Source organism: Aphelocoma coerulescens, chromosome 1, assembly GCF_041296385.1.
Source record: "Aphelocoma coerulescens isolate FSJ_1873_10779 chromosome 1, UR_Acoe_1.0, whole genome shotgun sequence".
NCBI lineage: Eukaryota > Metazoa > Chordata > Aves > Passeriformes > Corvidae > Aphelocoma > Aphelocoma coerulescens.
In genome coordinates, this window is record NC_091013.1 from 112,486,876 (window position 1) to 112,506,428 (window position 19,553).

At 38.2% G+C, this 19,553-nt stretch overlaps 2 long non-coding RNA genes across 3 annotated transcripts in view; both read right to left on the reverse strand.

The window, feature by feature from the left end:
- Positions 1-421: 421 nt before the first annotated feature.
- LOC138119927 (uncharacterized) lies at positions 422-3,379 on the reverse strand. Its single transcript, XR_011155674.1, has 3 exons — positions 2,652-3,379; positions 1,817-2,011; positions 422-525 (listed from the first exon to the last, which is right to left on the reverse strand). It is a non-coding gene; the product is annotated as an uncharacterized lncRNA (long non-coding RNA).
- Positions 3,380-3,776: 397 nt separating this feature from the next.
- Positions 3,777-19,553, reverse strand: part of LOC138114881 (uncharacterized) — a 69,819-nt gene continuing 54,042 nt past the window's right edge. The window contains exons 2-4 of one of the 2 annotated variants that reach the window (XR_011152859.1): positions 16,171-16,197; positions 12,322-12,414; positions 3,777-7,863 (exon numbers count right to left, since the gene is read on the reverse strand). This is a non-coding gene — a long non-coding RNA (uncharacterized lncRNA). The remainder of the gene's footprint in view (positions 7,864-12,321; positions 12,415-16,170; positions 16,198-19,553) is intronic. The other variant, XR_011152858.1, reaches the window with a different exon arrangement.

Genomic DNA, 19,553 nt, shown 5'->3' on the forward strand with positions numbered 1-19,553 from the left:
TAAAATGCATTTTTTTTTTTTCCCTCTGTATAACATATATATAGCATACCTTATAAAAAATAGATGTACTTTTCCTTTTCATCCCAGATCAGTGAACTAAATTGTGGCCTGTAGTTTTGTAACATTATGATATCATAATTCACACAGGGAAAAAAACTGGAGCTGTTTGCCTTTACACATATATTTGTAGCTTGTTGAAACAGCTTTGCCAATCCATTCCTAATTAACTTATCAAATACATACTAAGTATATTTTAACATTTTGACAATGGTATTATTACAATATATGCACTAAACATATATACTTCATAGTATCATGTCAGACTTACAGTAGGAATTAATTGTGAAATTGCAAAATATTTTCCAAAAAAACCAGTATCTCTAAGTTTGCAAGATTTAGTTCAAATGATACGAGCCTTGGCTTCTATGGATCTTATTGGTAAATCCTGGGCTTTGAAGCTTCATCCTGCATTTTTCAATTGGACTTGACTCACTCAAGGTTTGAAAGTATCATCTTCTCTGCTAGCTGCAAAAAAACGATGCTAAAGTTTAAAGAGCAGAACTCTAGGAAAGATGAAGAGGAAAGCAGAGATAGAAGCCAGCTGAATCCTTTTTTTCTGGATACAACCAAATATTGAAGGAGCTGTGTGAAACACCTCTGAAGAAATGTATCTTAAGGTCTATATCAGATTATCAAGTACTCCATTCTGTTATTACCTGTGATGCTCTGAAAATACAAAAATGAAGATTTGGTGATGATGACAAGTACGTCCTGCGAATGAGTAGCTCTCTCAGAGCACTGCCAAGATCTAAAAATGGCCAGATTGTGGAAGCTGCAGGCTGCCTGCTTTGCAGATGACAGGTATCCTGAAGAGAACAAAGTCAAACACTGCACCACATGTAGGCCAGAGATATGACATTGCTGGAGATATTGTGCACATTTTGTGACTCTGACAACTGCAGTGATAGCAGACTGGAGAACAGAAATTATAGATGTGTACGTGCATTTGTTTTGGGGAAAATTTTCAGCAATAGTCACTTAATAAGGTGATAATTCAACTTACTGTAGAGGTCTCTCTTCTCCATTTTACAAATATCTCATAATTATATGTTTGCATAATTTTTCTTTTCAACGATATAATACGTAAATGAGAATTGTTTCTCTATACACTATTGTTCAGTACCACAAAAAAGTTTGAGTTTTGCAGGTTCAAAACATAACCCCCTCAAAGGAAAAATATTAAACCTCTTTATAAAGTGCAGGATAATAAATAATTTTATGAGGGAAGGTATTTCTAGCCAAAAGACCATTAGAGAAATAGTTTTGTGAAAAAAAAATAGTAGGAAGTGATAGGACAGTGTAATCAAAATGCTCCAGGTCCCTTGTGATCATCCTGATTGTACAGAGGTGATGATCAGCATCCAAGAATTAGCAGAGGAAGCTAAAGATTAAAATAAGGGCTTGTCATGCCCTGCTACTTTTGCATTATTTATTGTTGGAATCAAGAGAAAGATAATCATAAATGGGCATAACCCATTTTGAGTTACCTTCATTTGCTGATGACATTAATCAGTAACAGAAATCCCTGGTTTTGTTAAAAAAGGCAAAACAAATGCACACCTGTTAATATTCCAGCAATATTTTTTATAAACTTCAAGTCTTTTTACCTATCTAGAAAATGACTGGTGCTGTAGTAGTGACATCAGGCATAAGGTGGCCTTAAGCAACAAATGTCCTTCAAAAACTTGAAATACTTTTGGGTGCAGAAGCATGATCAACACTGATGCAATAACAGCAATTTCCAATACCTTCTCACCTTTAGAGATATTTCTGAAACACCACAACAGTGAGGAACTTTTCTAGAATGCACTGCTCTTATCAGGAAGGTCCTTCTAAAAAATTGAAAAGAATTGTCTCTGCTTTATAGAAGACTAAGGAGTGCAGACAAACTGAATGCACCAGAGGTGAAACATGAACACAGTTAGATGGCAACTTCCACAACAGCTTCAGCCTAAAAAGAAAATAACAGGTAGTCTTACTGAAATCAGACAAAAGAGTAAGGCAAAAACCTTCATCATCACCAGGAGGCTCAAAAATCCGACCCCAGAATACCAAGTGACATGTGGTGCATATTTTTGAGGGAACACAAGGTATAAGCACGGCATTGCATTACTTTCTGTTTTCAACAGGATAAAGAGGTAAATCCACACCCCAGTGTGGGTTATATTTCTACTTCTGAATGTTGGTTGATCTCTCCTTACAATCTGAATAAGAGATTAAAAAAATAGCACTTCTAACATCACAAACAAAGGGTGATACTTGCTAAATGCATGTAATAAGAACTGCAGAATAAAATGGTTATTTTGCAGTCTGAAATTGTCAACAGGATCTTGGAGACTATTGACTCAAGTTTTCAATAGCAAACCAAAGTACCATGACAACTGTCATATTACAGATGCAGTAATTTGTATAATCTTTGCATTAAGTGGACTTTTTAATAAAGTCATTTAATTTAAAATCACTTCACTACTTTGTCCTCTCTCAAAAGAAACTTAAGAAGTGAAATCATTAATTCTATTAATTTTTTTAATGCAATCAAGGCTGCCATCTCACTAGCGTGTATGTCTACAAAACCAAATTCTACTGCTTACCTAGTCTTTGGATGGAAGCGTCAGAATTGAGTTGGACATGGCAGTAGTCCTGCTGTTCTAGACCACTGGCAGTAAAGTTTAGCCACACGACCATGTCATGAAGCCTGAGCTCAGGGTGGTCCTTCAGAACACTCTGATCTTGTGAGAGGTTTCAAGGCATGCACACAGCGACTCACGTGGTGTGAGTGAGACTGAGGCCATTCTGGCCCTCCTGAAGGTGGGCTCATCTCATCCTCTATACCATAGAATCACAGAATGGTTTGGCTTGGAAGAGACCTTAAGGATCATTCAGCTCCAACTCCCCTGCCATGGGCAGGGACACCTTCCTCTAGGCCAGGCTGCTCAGAGCTCCATCCAACCTCACCTTAAACACTTCCAGGGATGGGGCAACCAAAATTTCTCTGGACAACTCAGGATCCTTGTGTGGGTCAATGTATATCTTTAGCACTCTTAACACCACTGTCCTTGTCACCAGAGTTACATCCAGCCACAAGCATATACACCACCTGCTTGGTTCAGGTTTCAGCTTCTTGTAAATAAGGGTAAGATCCTCAGGCCTTAGGAGCATGGGGGGGAAAATTTTCATTAACTTATATATAAGCTACAAGAGGGATGCACAACTCAAAAATATACCAGAATGAATAATATGCAAGTCAAAAGCCATTCATGAAGAATCAGTGGATGATTTATACTGGGGTTCTGTGTCCCACTTAGACCAGCAGGAGACCTGTAACTGGTACACAAGTGAAAGAGAAACAGTTCTGAGAATTATGTAAGTGTGACAAAGAAAAAGAGAAAAATTATAGTATTAAAACCTCCCATTTTAATAAGAGTGTGCAAAGTTCTGGAAACCGAATTGGGCTTTTGGCAGGGGAGTCAGCAGGACAAATTTAAATGTTAATTTTGATCTGTAGTGCAGAATGCATTTGGTAAAAAAGCTTAGATACAATGTTTTGTAGCAACTATTCTATCAAATGGTGGGAATTATATCCTAATTAGGTTACAACCCTGTAGCTAGTCCATCTTACAAACAATTAGCTGAGAGATTTTCTTCGCCTAGCATTTGATATGAGCACAATAATTTCTATCTTTTCTTCCTCCCATCTCATTCATTCCTTTCTGGGTTTACAGCTTAGGAAAAAAAACCTAAATGGCAAAAGCATCCTGAGTACCTAAATGACATTAAAGAACACAACTTACCAAATAGTAGCCTTTTTCTCCAAGCCAAGTTAGCACTATTATTGCTCAGATTACAGCATCTATGATTGATGCATATTACACAAGTACATTTTGTGCAGCTCTCAGTTAAATTTTATAGTGCCAATAATGGAAAAAATCTGATTCAGTACTTTGTGTGGGTCTGAGAGTCATGAAGAACAGCATAATATTCTCTAAGATAAATTCATCTCTTCCATTGTTCTATCATCAGTTGTCCAGTGGTATTTCAAATTCACAGAGTCTGCATTTTAATGGTATTGCACTGTGTTGTACAACAGCTTTTGGGCATTATTTACAGAGAGAAACATTTCTGCAAACACATATAAGACATTGCAAAATAAACTTTCAGAAGCAATTGCCTTAGGCTGAAATCTGACACAGGAAAATAAACTTATCCAGAGTAAAACAAATTCAGTAGGCATTTCACTCAGGATAAATCTGGCCTTCTGTTTTAAGATCAGAGCAAGAGTTACTTTAACTTAAAAATTAAATACAGCTCTTGTCAGGATATTCCAAGTGAGAATACAGATGCTTTGTGATGACCTCTTTTGCCAAAGCAGACTCAAGAGAAAATGGGCACTACCTGTGATGTGCCAACTGCTGATGCTGTGAGCAAAGACTAGGTACAAAGCACACCATAACCTTCCAGAGTCAAGGTCACAATTTAATTTGTGTTCAGAACTGACTGCCATCATCATAAGTACACACTCTCAAATCAAGTGTTTTAAAAATATATTGTTCTGATCAAGAGAAGAAGTAGTTGGAAGAGAATTAACAAAACCATGGAAGGAGAATGTCTTTTAAAGCTAATGATAATTATTCAAATATATTTTGGAACAGAGATAAAAATAAAACTTGGTCATAATTGCTGATGCAATTTTGTAATTACGAGTTCTTCATCTTTACTAGAAGACTTTTCCTGATATATTCTGAGGTATCATTTGTGGTTTTATTCCATGAAATCCCATTAGGAACACACAAGCAGCCCATGATCAAAGTATGTTCTTATTAGGTGCAAACCATGTTAGCGAGTCAGGGTTGGCTACAAAACAGAAAATCCAAATTTAAACCAGTCCTCCTGCATGTTGGCTATTGCCAACATTTATACCAAAACATTTGTGACTACAGTTGATTTTGAAATAAAGAACAAACAGCTTGTGAGTTCTCTAATTAATGGACTGATTTTGTGTTGATTCACTAATATTTACAGTGCAACTCATTGTGCAACTCTCAGCTGCAGCAAAAAGTTATTGAGAAAATAATTCCCTCATCTCTATTTTCTTTTAGTGACCTCTCTCTTGAGAAGATAAGTGGGCCAATAGAGTTAATGTCTTGACAGATGGGTACTTTCATTTTTCCTTATGTTAGAATATACTTTTGGATTCCATAATTCATTTTTTGTACCCTTTGCAAAATATTACAGATTATAAATGGCCAGTAAATTCACAACAACTCCAACTACATGATACACTCTAGCAGCTTCCTTGGAGTTCTGCAATCTACAATGTCAATAATGTCTAAATTAAGGTGTTTAATCTGATTAGGGGCAGATAAAGAAAGCACTGACATGACAGAATTAGTCTAGACTCTTAATTATCCATGGATTACGGCATTTGTCTTTCCATATTAGAATTACAAGTGAAAGTGAATATATTAAGGAAACAGGTAAGTACTATGCAAAGCAAAGTTACACTGCACAGTGTTATCACCTCCAAGTATCCTTCTCTGATAGTAAAATAATGCTACTGGCACAGTCAAATCACTGTTTACCAGAGGGAAGGTACGTATGGTTAAACTAGGAATTTAAACTGAGATTAGAAGAAGAAGCAGCACACAAGCCTTATCAGCAGCAAAGTGACTCTAAGAAGCAATTATAACAAGAATATGAGGCTTATCACAAGTTTTTTCTCTATTTCTCTCTGCTTCTTCAAGGGCCTATTATGCCTTTTCCTACCCACCCTACCTCCCCCAGGAGAAAAGAAAGCATTATGAGGGAAGTTCAGATCTTATGTTGCTATTTTTGCCATTCTTCAAACCTAGCATCAATTATCATGTACCTCCTTCTCAGGTGTAAACCCAATCAGAAGATGCTTTGTCTTAAGGAGAAGGTAATCCCAGAAAAATGAACATTTAAAGTGAAAGAATCCCATGCTATAAATAAGGCTTGTTAAACTGGAGCTCAGATTGTCTTCCAGGGAGAAAAAGGGTCGTATTTATATAGTCCATAGTGTAAAATTAAGTGAAAGCCTGAAGAGAATTATTCATCTGTAAGGGGAGAATTATTCCTATTCTACTTACCTAAGTTACAGCCATAAGGATTACAACAGTATGACCTTTTCTTACTTAAACCAGTGAAAAATACTAAGTTTTATGCCATTTACCAAAATGAACGTATCAATATAAATCATGCTGTGGAGAAAAACCAGAGCCTGTAACTAATTCTGCTCCTGCTTGCCCCAAGCATGCTCTCTTTTTTTTGGCTGTGTATAAATGTGCACTGGCAAGTGCTCATCTTTTGCAGACTGAAAATCAAAAAGACAATTTCTACCCTGAAATAAAAATAAATCCTATATTCTATTCCAGATTTGACAGCCTTCCCCATAAAGAAACATTAAAAATTGGGAGTTTTTAAGCCACATCCCACGAATCACCTTGCATGCTCAAACGTCAAGCTGTGTTTTACATGAGTCACTGACTATCTGGATTTCTTTGGTAATGTTTTTCTCCAGCTGGATTTGTATCCCAAGTCCATGCATTTTGTCTTCTTCTACATGGGAAACCTTCACCCTCTCATGCAAACTCTGTGGGAAAAACTATTAAAAAAACCCCAACCAAACAAAAAAACAACTGAAAAACCCCATACAAAGATTGTGAAGTAGCAAATTTGAGAAAATCATCTCATTTGCAATTACTGACACATGGTAGGTGCATGCTTAGTTGGATACCAGATACCCCAGTGACACCACTCATACACAAAGCTGGAAGACATCCATTTTTCCTCAAATACAAGTGAAATGCAGAATCCAAGTTTGCAATATTTTACACTTCCCTCTTCCCTGAGTCTCTTATCTAGTCTGATCTTTCTTGCCACCTTGATAGTAGCAAGACACCTCTAGGCTGAGTACTTCAAGCACTGAAAAACTCAAGCTAACATGGAGTCAGTTCTCTCAAATCTTGATGTGGTCACACAGTGGTACAGGAGTGGGAGGGTTTAGCATCAGACTGTCTCCTTTTGGGACCACAATATGGTGTAATTTGTAACAGTGGCCAAAGCCGGTGTGTATTCAGACAGATAATTAGGTAGTTCCATGTGAAGCCCACATTCCCTTCTTTTGCTGCTCCTGAAGGAGCACAGGTGTAGCAGAAAATGTAGGCTCCTATTTTCCATGCTTTTTGAATATAATCATTGGCAACATTTAAAATCTGTGACTATTTCTAGCTCGTCAGTAAAGCTTAAAAAAATGATATAGCCACCTCAGGAGAATGCCATTATTATGCTATCTCCTGAACCAAGCAGTTTCAGCTCATTGGGATTCAAGCAATTAAATGCTCGAGCAACCCCTGCTAGTCTAGATGGGAATGCCTGGATACACAATCGAGTACAAAGTGAGCAAGGCAAATGCTGTTCCAACTTGTGCTCCTTGCCATCTGATAGTCAGTTTGGTCATTCTTTACTGCCCACTGGAGATAGTCACTATTAGAGAGGGAACACTGATGAATCATCTTTACGTCTGGCAGAGCTGCTGAAATAGATCAGACACATCGTCATTTTTTTGCTTCAGCAAACTTAATCCACAGCTCTGGAAAATACTGCTGAAGTTAGGCTGGCATAAGACAAAGCTTTTGGATTCTCCAGTGAGCTGGCATCTGTGAATTATTTGCCACAGAAGGATACATCTTGGCAGCATCGCTTGATCTGAACTTTGAAGAGCAAGGCTGAGAGCACATTTTCACAAGGTAGCGGCACTTGTCCTTTAAAGGTTGAGATGTGATTCTAAGGCAGAAAAGAGAAAAAGAGAACATGATAATTTTACAAATGAGATTTTTCAGTAAACTTGCAATTTTCAGATGTTTCAAAATATAACTTTTCTTCGTGGTGAAAATCATGAAACATACCACCATAAACAAACATTTCTAGAAAATTCTTACAAAGGGTGTTGCATCATTTAAACATAAATTCCTGAAGCTGGGTTACCAAAGGTCATATTTAGGCACTTTTTTGCCTTGAAGTGTGATGAGCAACCAGCCTCTCCACATGATTTGTTGTAGGTGCCTTGCACCACAGCAAAGCAGACAGATGCCTAATTACAGCCTAGGGAGCTCCTCTCTAGGTTACTTCTTTAGCAAGCCTCAGCCTTTATCCCTTCCTGCAGGTGAGAAACCTTGTCCTTGTCTATGTTAGCTTGGAAACATCCACCCTTTCTCCTTCCACTTTTCCCTCCAAGATTAATACACAGAAGTGCCACCAGGTAAAGCAAAGGGTCTTTTTTAAAATATATATGCTGTAGCAAAGTAATAGATATCCCATATATATTATTAATATTAGGTATCATTAGGATTATGAACACACTACTGCAAAATGTTTCAAGACAAAGCTTCCTTGTCTCATAGAGATTGCTGCACTTTAAGGAAATTGCAAAATATTCTTTCCCATATCCCAGTCTTCCCAACCAGCAATCTGGAGGCACATGTGAAAAAAGGACAAATTCAGCCTCTGTGACCACCTATTCTGGTGCTGATTAGCAAGTGCTTGCTGATCTAACATTCAGTAAATACCAAGAGTACAGTTTTTTGCACTACTATTTTTTTTTTCTGTTTTCAAGGTGAAGTATTGTTTCATTGGAAAGTAATATTTTAGTTAATCTGGGAATTTGCTGCCTTTCCTCTATGACTCTCCACTAAGTTGGTCATGGATGTAGGAGGAGTGCAGTTATTTGCACTTAAATAATAGAAACAGAAGTTATATAAAAAGAACTAATTAATGTGAAAAGGCTAAATTTCTTCATTATGCCTGGGACTGTAAAATTATAGACTAGGAAGAAATGTTTAGGTAAAATAGCATTAAATTGATCCTTATGATCCTTATGCTGAGTCACTTAGATCTGGCAGACTAAAACATACAAATTAACTAAGACAACAGATAAATGCAGATCCCCAAAGTTTAACACTTGTCAGTGTCCTTGTCCTTTTTGGACTCATTTGTATGCAAACACCCATGGAAATGTATGACTATGTTCACCACAATTCATGCTTAGCAAAAAAACAAAACCTAAACACTTTCACTTGCTTTAATCTTATTTTCCAATAATTTCAACAGATGTCCCCTACTTCCTGTATAACAGCTAGGAATTGACACCTTAATTTCCCCCCATTAATTAATTTTCAGGCCATATCTCTGTTTCAGCCACTTATTTTCCATGATAAATATACCTAATCTTTTTAATCTTTTCTCATATGAAGCCATAATTGGCCTTCCTGTTCTCCACATGCTGTTTTGAGCTCTAATGCTCCTTCTCTGAGATGGGGTAAGTGCAACATCACAGCATTCAAACTCTCGTTGTACTAGAAATATACAGAATGGTGCAAAATGAGGACAATTTCTCAAAAAACTAAGATATTCACAATAACACAGGTCACTCCTGCATGACAGCTTATTTAGAGTTCATCAAGGCTGCAAATGCACGCACATATGCACACATATAAAGAAACATACACAAAGCTGGGACTATCTACTGCCTGACCCTGTGTTATCCAATTGTTCATCACACAAAGCATCTTTGCAGCCTGCTTGGTGTCACCATGTTTAACTTTCCAATTCATCCCTTTCTCCAAGGTGAAAATATGCTTGCATATTGAGCATGGTGAGTCCCAAACAGAGGACCTGGACCCTCACTGATAATGAATTTCCATTATAAACCCTAACCTCCTAATGATTTATCATCCAACAAAGGCACCTCCTAATAATAATTTCCTGCTTTTCAGGAAGCCCTGTGTTTCAAGGCTAATTTACATAACTAGGTAAATGACACTGACTGTATCACCTGTGCCTGTCACATAGGGGGAAAAAATTACTTCCCCTTACAAAAAACCTATTGACTTTCATTTGCTGCATCATATTTATTCATGGATCTGCTAATTAATTCTCCTTATTTTACAGCTCCTACCAAATTTATTCTCATGGAAATCTGATTTACTTGTTTATATTAACTAGGATTGCTCTGGAGTTCTTTTTAGAAGTTTCTGTCATACTTAGCACTTTCTTTCCTTGGGTACTGAGGATGATACAAAGAATATATTGCAAACCACAGTTAGCAGTTCACCAGTTTCATATTCATGGGTGAATGGCACCTGGCCCTGGCAATTTATTCCTACTCATTTTTTAAATTTGTTTCAAAACCTTTTTAGTGAAGTTTCATCTCAAGACAGTTCCTGTCCCCCTCCCCTGTAATGAGAGGTTCCTTCTGCTGTGGAGCTCCTGATCTGTGACACAAGCTGCCTTGAGCTGTGACAAGTATATTATCTATACATGAAGCAGAGGTTTCCAACTCAGCAGAAGCTGGGAGCTGCTGTCTTCCTGAGGCTACCTGTTGGGCAAAATCCTGACTTTGTAGTGGGTTGTTTCTGGCCAGAAGCTAAGCCTGCAACCAGTCACTCACTTGTTCCCACACCTCCAGTGGGATGGAGAAAAGAATCAAAGAACAAATGCTGAAAACTCGTGGGTTGACATAAAGACAGTTTCGTAAGTAAAATACCACAGAGGCTGCTATGGAGAAAATTAACTCCATCCCACCCGGCCATGGTAGAGTTTTGTAACAGACAGCAACCCTCAGGTGCTGAAGAGGTCAGGGACTGCCCTGTGTGGCTCAAAAACTGAGCTACCTCAAGATACAGCAAAGCTGGTGGTGTCTCAAGGAAAACTTGGTTAAGGAAAAGAAGAACACAGTAGACAAAGGGAACAAAAAAAGATGTGAGGAAAGGGGGAGGAAGTGCTTCAGATGCTGGAGCAGAGCCTCCTCTGCAGCCTTTGGAGAAATCATGCTGGAAGAGACAGATATTCACACTACAGCCTGTGGGAGACGCCATGCTAGAGTGATGGATACTTCCCAAAGGAAAGGTGGCCCATGAAGAGCCCACACTGGAGCAGGTTTATCCTTAAAGACTGCAGCCCATGGGAAGTGCCCATGCTGGAGCAGGGGATAAGTGATGTTAAGAGGAAGAAACACAACCTTCCAACTTCCTACACAGCTTGAAATGGGGAGGAGATAGAATGGGGAATGAAGGAGTGAGGTTGAGCCTGGGAGAGAGGAATGGGGTGCAGGAAAGATGCTTTAGTTTTTTTCTTTGTTTCTCAGTATCCAATTCTAGTTTAATTAGCAATAAATTAATTTTTACCATTAACTAATTTCCTCATTAATTAATTAATGCCAAGTCTGTTTTGCCTGTGCCAGTAATTAGCAAGAGATCTCCCTGTCTTTACCTAAGCACGTGATCTCTTCTCTTTCTATTTTGTCCCCCTGTTCTTCCAAGCAGGAAGAGTGAGAAAGATGTTGGGTGGGTGCCTGGCAGCCAACCAAGATCAACTCACTCCTTGTGAAGATATTTCAGCATGGGGAAGGTTCATCAATCCTTCCCCAAATGGCTAAAGTCAGGGATGACTTTTGACAAGACTTGAGTTGCAATGGTTTATCCAGAATCCCCCAAGATATTCCAGCAGGTTCAGGATTAGTTTGGTTATTTCCTCCTTCCTTTAACCATCTTCATTATCACCCAGGCACAGAGTTGCACATTTCAGAGCCATGTGCTATGAGGCAGAATGAGCTGCAGACAGGCAGGGCAGAGCTGCTGGCTGGACTATGAACCCCAACCACAGTCAGACTGAGAACTGCACTGGGAATGATGGCTCAAAAATCACCTGGAAGGAAAATTGCACAGAAAACATCACCTAAGCACACTCTTCATTGTCCCTGTTGGGCAGTGAGACTGGAGGTGTGTCAATGAGTCCTCGTCCCTCACTGCAGGCACAGCTCTCAGGGATGACTGAACTGAAAGCAAGCCTGCTATTGATGGAGTAGGCAGTCCCCAGACAAGAAAACTGTGACTACCTCCTTCTCTTCTTCCCTTTTGTTTTCTTCACTAACTAGGAAAGAACAGAAAGAAAATAATTTGTATTGTCCTCCCCCTCTTATCTTGCCTGGCCTTAAAATTGTGGAGGACCCAGAAGCACAAGTTTCTGAAGTTGCAGGTGAATGTGCTGACACGGACCTGGGTGTTGGGCTGGGTGGGGAAGGCCTCCAAAGGACACTGTCACCACAGCTGCTTCCTGTCTTTGGGGTGTGGTGGCTTGCAGAAGGGAAAAAATTATATCCCATAGTTAGCTTCACAAACTGGAATCCCAAACTAGGCTGGCTCCCGAGGACAACAGGAATGAGCAACAGGAACTCTGAGCCCCTACCTTGCACAGAGACAATGCAAACTTTTTTTCTGGTGACAGCAGCTCATTTCACTTCTATGGGAACTCAGGCAGAGCAGGAGCTGGTGTCCTTACCTAAAGCAAAGGGGACAAGCACAGGATCAGCAGCAAGATACAAGCTTCCACCTCTCATTGTGTTCAGTATCATATTCTCACCCCATGCATCTGTGGATTGACAAGATCTAGCTTTTTATTCTGACCCTTTGGTCATTCATAACTCCCATTAAAAAAAAATAATAATACCAACAAACAATAAAATCAGAATGCAAACACTATTGCTGCAAATAAGAAATATAATACATTTCTTACACAGCTATTGTTGACCCTCTCCCCTTGTAGCAGGGAAAAATCCAGCTTTCAAAATTGTGATGAATACGTTGCCAATATAATGATCTCCTAACATGCAAAAAAAGAGGCCAGGAAATGATTTAAAATGCCATAAACTTCCTCAGAACAGGTTTCCTGCTGATATGCCTTTCTCCCCGAAGTGCTCCCCATGCTCTTTCTGAAATATTCATTGCCCTAATGATTTCTTCAGGCGCTGCTCCTGTACATAAAAATTAGTTCCTCCTATCAAGAAAGAAGTAATTCCAAGGAAACTGTTATGGGAAAAATCCACAGAATCCAGAAATGTATGCAAAAAATGTTTGCTTTTCTTCCTTTGCACCTAAGGAGTTGATTTTAACCTTTATTTTCAGAAGTGTCACTGTTATCCATGTGTTTACCAGTAGAAAAAAGTATTTCTAATTTATTCTTTTTATTTTTTTTTTTCCTAGAGCTGTTATACATCTCTATTTTATCCATGCTCTGCCTTAGTTCATGGACTTGTATTGTGCCCTTGCAACACTGCAGGGCTCGATGCACTAGGATTCACAGGATCATCCATTCTCTAGACACTTCTGCACCTCTCAAAGCAATTAAAAACATGCTTCATCTGTCACTTAAACAGAACCCTTTTCCCCCCCCATAACATTTGCTTGCAAGTTCACAGTGGTTTTAGGAAGTAATTCCTTAACTTCTGACACCTCTAATACATGGCAGCTGGTTTGTTGTGTAGCTTGCTAGCAAAGAGTATATTTTAGTGACTCAAGAAAGGGAAACCTAAGAGCCAAAGTGTCCAGTCTTGCACCCACCTGTTCTGCAAGGAGGTTTGGTGCTGCAAGAGGGTGAACAATGGCTCACGAGCACGGTGTTCAGCTGTGCACCTTGAAGACAGATTCTACAGCTGAAACTTTCAGTTACGGGGGGTTTCTACTCTCTGTGCAGCTGTTCAGACTTTTGAACACTAAATTGAATGAAATGAGAACAAATAGGTGGCCTTCTGCAACCTCTTGCTGGTTCAAGCAACGATGTACCCAGTCCTGCACTGTTCATTTGTGGGATGAACTGAGTGCAGTAGAAAGCACAAAGAGCATAATACCTGTCAGGATGGATTTGAACTGGAAATTAGCAGCGAGGAAAAGGAGAGCCACAAACACGCATCTCACAAGTGTTTCAGTGGTACAACAACCAAGTCAGGAATTAGTCTGCTCCATGCATTCTACAAAGGCTTCAAATAGCTCATGGTGAAAGGAATACAGGCCAGCTCCCAAGCAGGCACATTTAAATATTCTTGTCTTCCATATGTTTAGCAAAACAAGGGAATGGATATTCATCAGTTCCCACAATCTCTCCAGGGTTATGCAGTACCATTAGTAATCTTTTGAGCATCCATTAAAAATCCACAGATCACAGAGATTTCATACAGGACTAGGGACCTCACTTAGCTATTCTTAATCATTAGAAATAGGAAGAATAAATAAAAGCTAAAAAACTCCCTGATTTCATCTCAAATAATGACAGCATATGCAAAACAAAATGATAAGATTATGAACAAAAATAACAGGCAGGCAAAAACCAAAAAAAACACCCAAACCCTGGAAATGGCTAACATACTTCTCCACCCCAGACTGGACAGATTAATGCCATTAAAATTTTAATTAGTTAAAACCTCTAATTCCCACTGAAAATACAGATATTTAATATTTGATCAATCTTTGTGTTTGATAAATATTGGCTACAAATTAATCCATAAGTTTGAAGCTATATTTCACATTTTTTTGCTAGTAACATAAATTTACTAGTTCACATTTATTTTTGCATAGTAACATAAAGTTAATTTTAACTGTTTAATTTTAGAAGACAATAAGCAAGTTTACAGCCCTAGGTAAAAAACCCCAAACCAATCAGAAACTAAATCTGTAACCAATAAGAGAGAGAAAAAAAAGATCTATATCTTATATAGTAGAAAAAGAAAAAAAATATTTGATGATAAAATAGGCCATTATCAACCCCAGACAGAAAAATCAGAAGTAGTGGTAAATAAATATACAGCTGACAATTGGAATCACACTTGAGACAAAGTAAGAGGATGTTTCCACATGAGATAAAATGCTATGGCAAGAACAACAACTTTAATACAGGGATGGAAAAAAAAGAAAATTATTAGCATAACGAGAGAATATGATTCAGTATCAGAATCTATAACCTTTTAAAAATATTGTGTTTTAACCTGACCAGAATGGATGTTTTCAAAAAAATAGCTGTAGAGTTCATCCCTACAAACAAGGACCTTGGCTTGAATCAAGGATCTGAATCAATCTGAGAAAGTGCTAAAGGATTTTAAAAATCAAGATCAAATTGTGATGTTAGAAAAGGTTTCTGATAAGGAGATTGCACAAACACTACTTGATTCAAACTTTACGCACACTTAAAAGTCAGTTCACTCAAGATTCTGTGGCATCAAAACCGGAAAGTTAATGGTAGTTGTGAGATGTGGGTCTTATTAAAAAGTACAGAACTGTTATCTCTTTCTGGACATGGTCACATGCCTAGTTTATATGGCAATGGAATATACCAACACTTCTTAAAAGTGTTTACCTTGTTTTTCTGTGGTATTGGCAAGATTTTTAACAAAAAATTAACATGGCACAATAGATGGAATGAGAGTTGAATAAGTGGCAGATTTCTAAAAATAATAATTGATTATAGAGTGAAAATGCATTATTAGCAAAGTCCAGTAAGGATAAATCTATCATTCAAAATTATTGAGTAATTTTATCAGCAGTCTGTGTGATACCTAGTGATGTCTGTAGGTAGCATGAAGGTTCATTATAGTAAGCAAAAATTAAAAAAAAAAAAGATCCGCTACAGAAAGGTGTAAATTCAGTGATTGGGATGCTGTCAAAGCAACATTGTATATTAATATGGAAAAATACAAGAAAATGCACTTGGTAATAAGGAATGAAGATTTTGCCCTGCAGGGCAGCAGAGTTTACTGCAGAAAATACCAATCAAAGAAAGGCTACAGAGTCTTTGCAGGGAGCAACTTGGATATAAGCTCTAGAGTCAATAATGCAGGTAAATGGAGTAGTTGTTGGTTAACTCAGAATTTGCCAGAAAACAGCACCTATGTATTGTTTGGGAATTGCCTGATGCATGCATGTTTGGAAATCTCACATCACAGCATTGTTTATAAGTGGGGCCTGTATCTTTGTAATCTATAGACAAATTTCACATTTTAGCCAGGGGGTTACTCTGTATCTTTTTTCATTGTGCTCAGTGTGTTTCCCTGGCAAATACCTCTGATTTCTGTACATGGGGTAGCTGTTGTGGCTTCCTTCATGCATCTTATAACCCACTTCCATATGATGGCTGGAGCCCTCCATTTAGAATTGGCTGACACATGCCTGGAAATCCTGGCCAAAAGAACAAGTTCTCAAAATTGACAGGACAAGACCAGGTGCAAAGAGAATATATAACTGGAGGAACAAAATGAAAATCAATACCTACCTTCCTTGCACCCAATAAACTGTGGACCTGGGAGGCATAAAAAAGTGAAACAAAATTAGGAACGTGTTTTTGCCTCTGGGGACAAGGTGTCTACAGGTGGTAGAAGGATAACATGTACCAACACTTGGTGCTTGTGGTTTAAGGAGAGATTTTAGTAGAGTTATAAGAAGATCCCCAAAATAACCCAGAGAATCATGCCATAAATTCAATCTGTTTTGTTTACTATGGAGAAAAATAATTTTAAAACTTTACAGAATATGGTAAGTAGTGTACTTATACTTTAAAGTAACCTGAAAATCTGCAGTATCAGAATTCACTCACAGTACATGAGCTGAAAAAGCTAAAAATTTAGTAAATTCAGCATCCAAATAAGGAGCAGTTCCCTTGTACTGAGAGCTAATAATTCAGCCAGGAAGACAGCAGACTCATTCTTGCTTGGAGTATTTAAAATAAGATTCAGCATACTTTAATGTATATTTTGAAGATGGCTGTGTGGTATGTGTATAAGGAAACTCAGAGTGCTGACAACTTTACTGGATTAAATAATTCAACTAGCATGTAATATGAACCATGCAGAATCATAGGACCAAATGCAGAACTTTCCTGATAAAAAGCTGTGCTTTCAGTAATGACTTCTTTGTTGTGTTGCTAATATTTGAAGCACTCTGTGACAGAAGGGAATCTAAGCCAACCCTGAATTTAGAGGCAAAGGCAAACTTCAATTACCCCAGTAGATCTGGCAGCACTGAGGGTTGTTAACCATTCTCTTTTTCATGACCATGATATTACAAAATCAAAGCCCCTCATAGCTGACAAGTTAAAAGAGTGACTGGTAATAAACCATGGTGCTGCTTGAAATGATGATCTGGTTCTTCCACTGCAATAAATCAACATTATTTCCTTGGCAAATGAAGCCTTAGATTTATGCCAGATAAGGATCTGACCAGCATGTAGTGTTTTGAAATCTGGAGAACCCATTTTTCTTGGTTGCAGTGTGCCTTGTTCATCATAAAAACACAGTAAAACACTCAGAAAGGTTACTTAATACATTGTCAAAGTAAACGCATCTCTGTAAATCAGAGTCAGCATGGCTATGTCTCTGGTGATGCCAGTGTTGCTAAGGTAACTACTAATTTCCACCCTAGAGTAAATATTACATAAAGCTGACATCTTATTCAATTTTATATGTTAGACTTTGGGGCAGAGCATGTCTTTTATTTCCTCCTGTGATATTGACCCTGCTTCACTCGTGCACTCTCTTGGCTGCTTAAAATCCTTTATCCTTTAACCTTTATCACTTGCCAAAAAAAGTATCAAGGTAACAGCCAGAAAATCTGATCCCTCTGGTCTGCTACTTTCTCATATGCTTTGCTTTTTATTTCATGTCAGGTTATGAGTCAAATTTCTTGACTCACACACTCAAGCTTAGAAACAGCACCTCTAAAATATCATGAAACTGGTTTATAAGTAAAGACATACAACTGCTATCAAACCCAGTTTTCCCCACATAAACTGAATCTCCGATAAGTAAACCCACTTGTCTTTCCCTTTTACACTTGCTGGAGTCTTTGGTGGGCAGCTGTTAGCATGTTGTTGAACAAACACACAGCAGTACTTGCATGTTTATAGGAACTCCTCTAAAGATATCGTTTCAAATGCAAAGTGTTTGGTGGCAATGGCACCTTAAACTATTCCTTCCCCTGTCTCATGGTGCACTTTGCTTTCTACTACACTGGCACAATCATTTGCTACTCTGTGCAATAGTTCTGATTAGGATTCTCTCTTAAAAATGAAAAAAGCCTTCCCTGACTGCCTTTTTTATTAGCCCAAATCAGTTTCCTGATTGGGTTGAAAGAAAGCCCTATAAACAGGCATCCTAAACATAACCGAGGATGTTTGTCTGCATAGCAACAGGAAAACAGGGATGTAAGAGGGGAAGGGCTAGGAAAATGAAATCTAAAATTTCAGATTTACTACACTCTTACTTAGGCATCCCAAACCCACAATACATATTTTTGAATTCTACACTTACTATTTTCTTCTTCACTTAGCAAGATGCTGAACTGCAGCTTTCATATTTAGGTCTTGCCTCAGCTTTTGATGACATGGTCTGAATACACCCAGAACACACACTCAGAATTTTCTATTCCGATAAAATGCATCTGTAACTAAATTCTGACATATCCTTTGAATTTCATGGAATGACATCGGTTTACACCAGCAGGGAAACTAACTTAAGAAGATGCAACTGAACAGGGCAACCACCACCTGCCCACCTGTCAGGCCTGGTCAAAGAAATGCTGAATATCCACTGGCCTGTAGCTGCTACATGAAATTACTTTTGAATAGAATCAGTTTCTAAGAGTTTTAATCTCACTTGGAAATGCAGTGCAAAGGAAAAAAAAATCAAGCATGATAAGCTTACAATAAAACCCTTTCCTGTCTTTTGCAAAAAATAAGTTTACTTTATGAAATACCCACAAATTTGCACACACTATGAGTAATAGCGTTAAAAAAATAGCTTCTTTTTTCGTTTCCATTATTGGAAAATGAAATAAATCTAGATAATTTTCCAGCTATGGAAATAAGCTGGCCTAAATTCCTGACTTTGATACCTTTAACATGGCTGCATGAAAGAAGGCTTGAACTAGTTATTTATATGCTCATATCTATACATTCATCACATTTATGCTGCTTATTTTGAGAACAAAAGAACATAGGACATGTACGAAAAGATATGGCTTTGACAGCTTGCCAGATGTCTTGTTTTCCTCTGAAACAGGGAGCTAATCACTGCCTCACACTGAAGATGCAATCCTATAAACATTAAACTGCAACAGGGGGAACGTGGGACTGAAAAACTTCTTCACGAGCTTCAGAAAATGTTTAAGTTCTATATCAGAAAATTATTGCTTTTGGGAGAGACAGATCCCCATTCCAACCTCAGTGATTGAATGCAACATCTTTATATTTGTGAGGAAATATCATGGACTCTCTCAAGGAAAACAGCCAAGCAAACTGCCTTTAGTTTGCTTATCGTTCCAGAGTGGCTGAGGTCTAGGAATCAATTAAGGATTCCAGAAAGCTCCCAGGAGGAGCGAGGGCTGTGTGTATTTATTTGCACAACCCTGCTGCACTCCTGGGCTTTTTGTCTGAATGGTTGTTTTCTATGCCTGTTTAGTCTTTGAAATCTAAACCAATAACAGAGATGATTTTATTAGGCGGACAGATGCCCTTAACAAACCAGACTAGAATCATCATTGCCTTTGACGTAAATTTATGGAGCAGTTGTCAGATGGTAATGACTTTCAGTCATCACCATGTCTGAATCTGAGGCTGTGAATTGGGTAATAATAGACTTGGTGTTGCATTACCACTTTCCT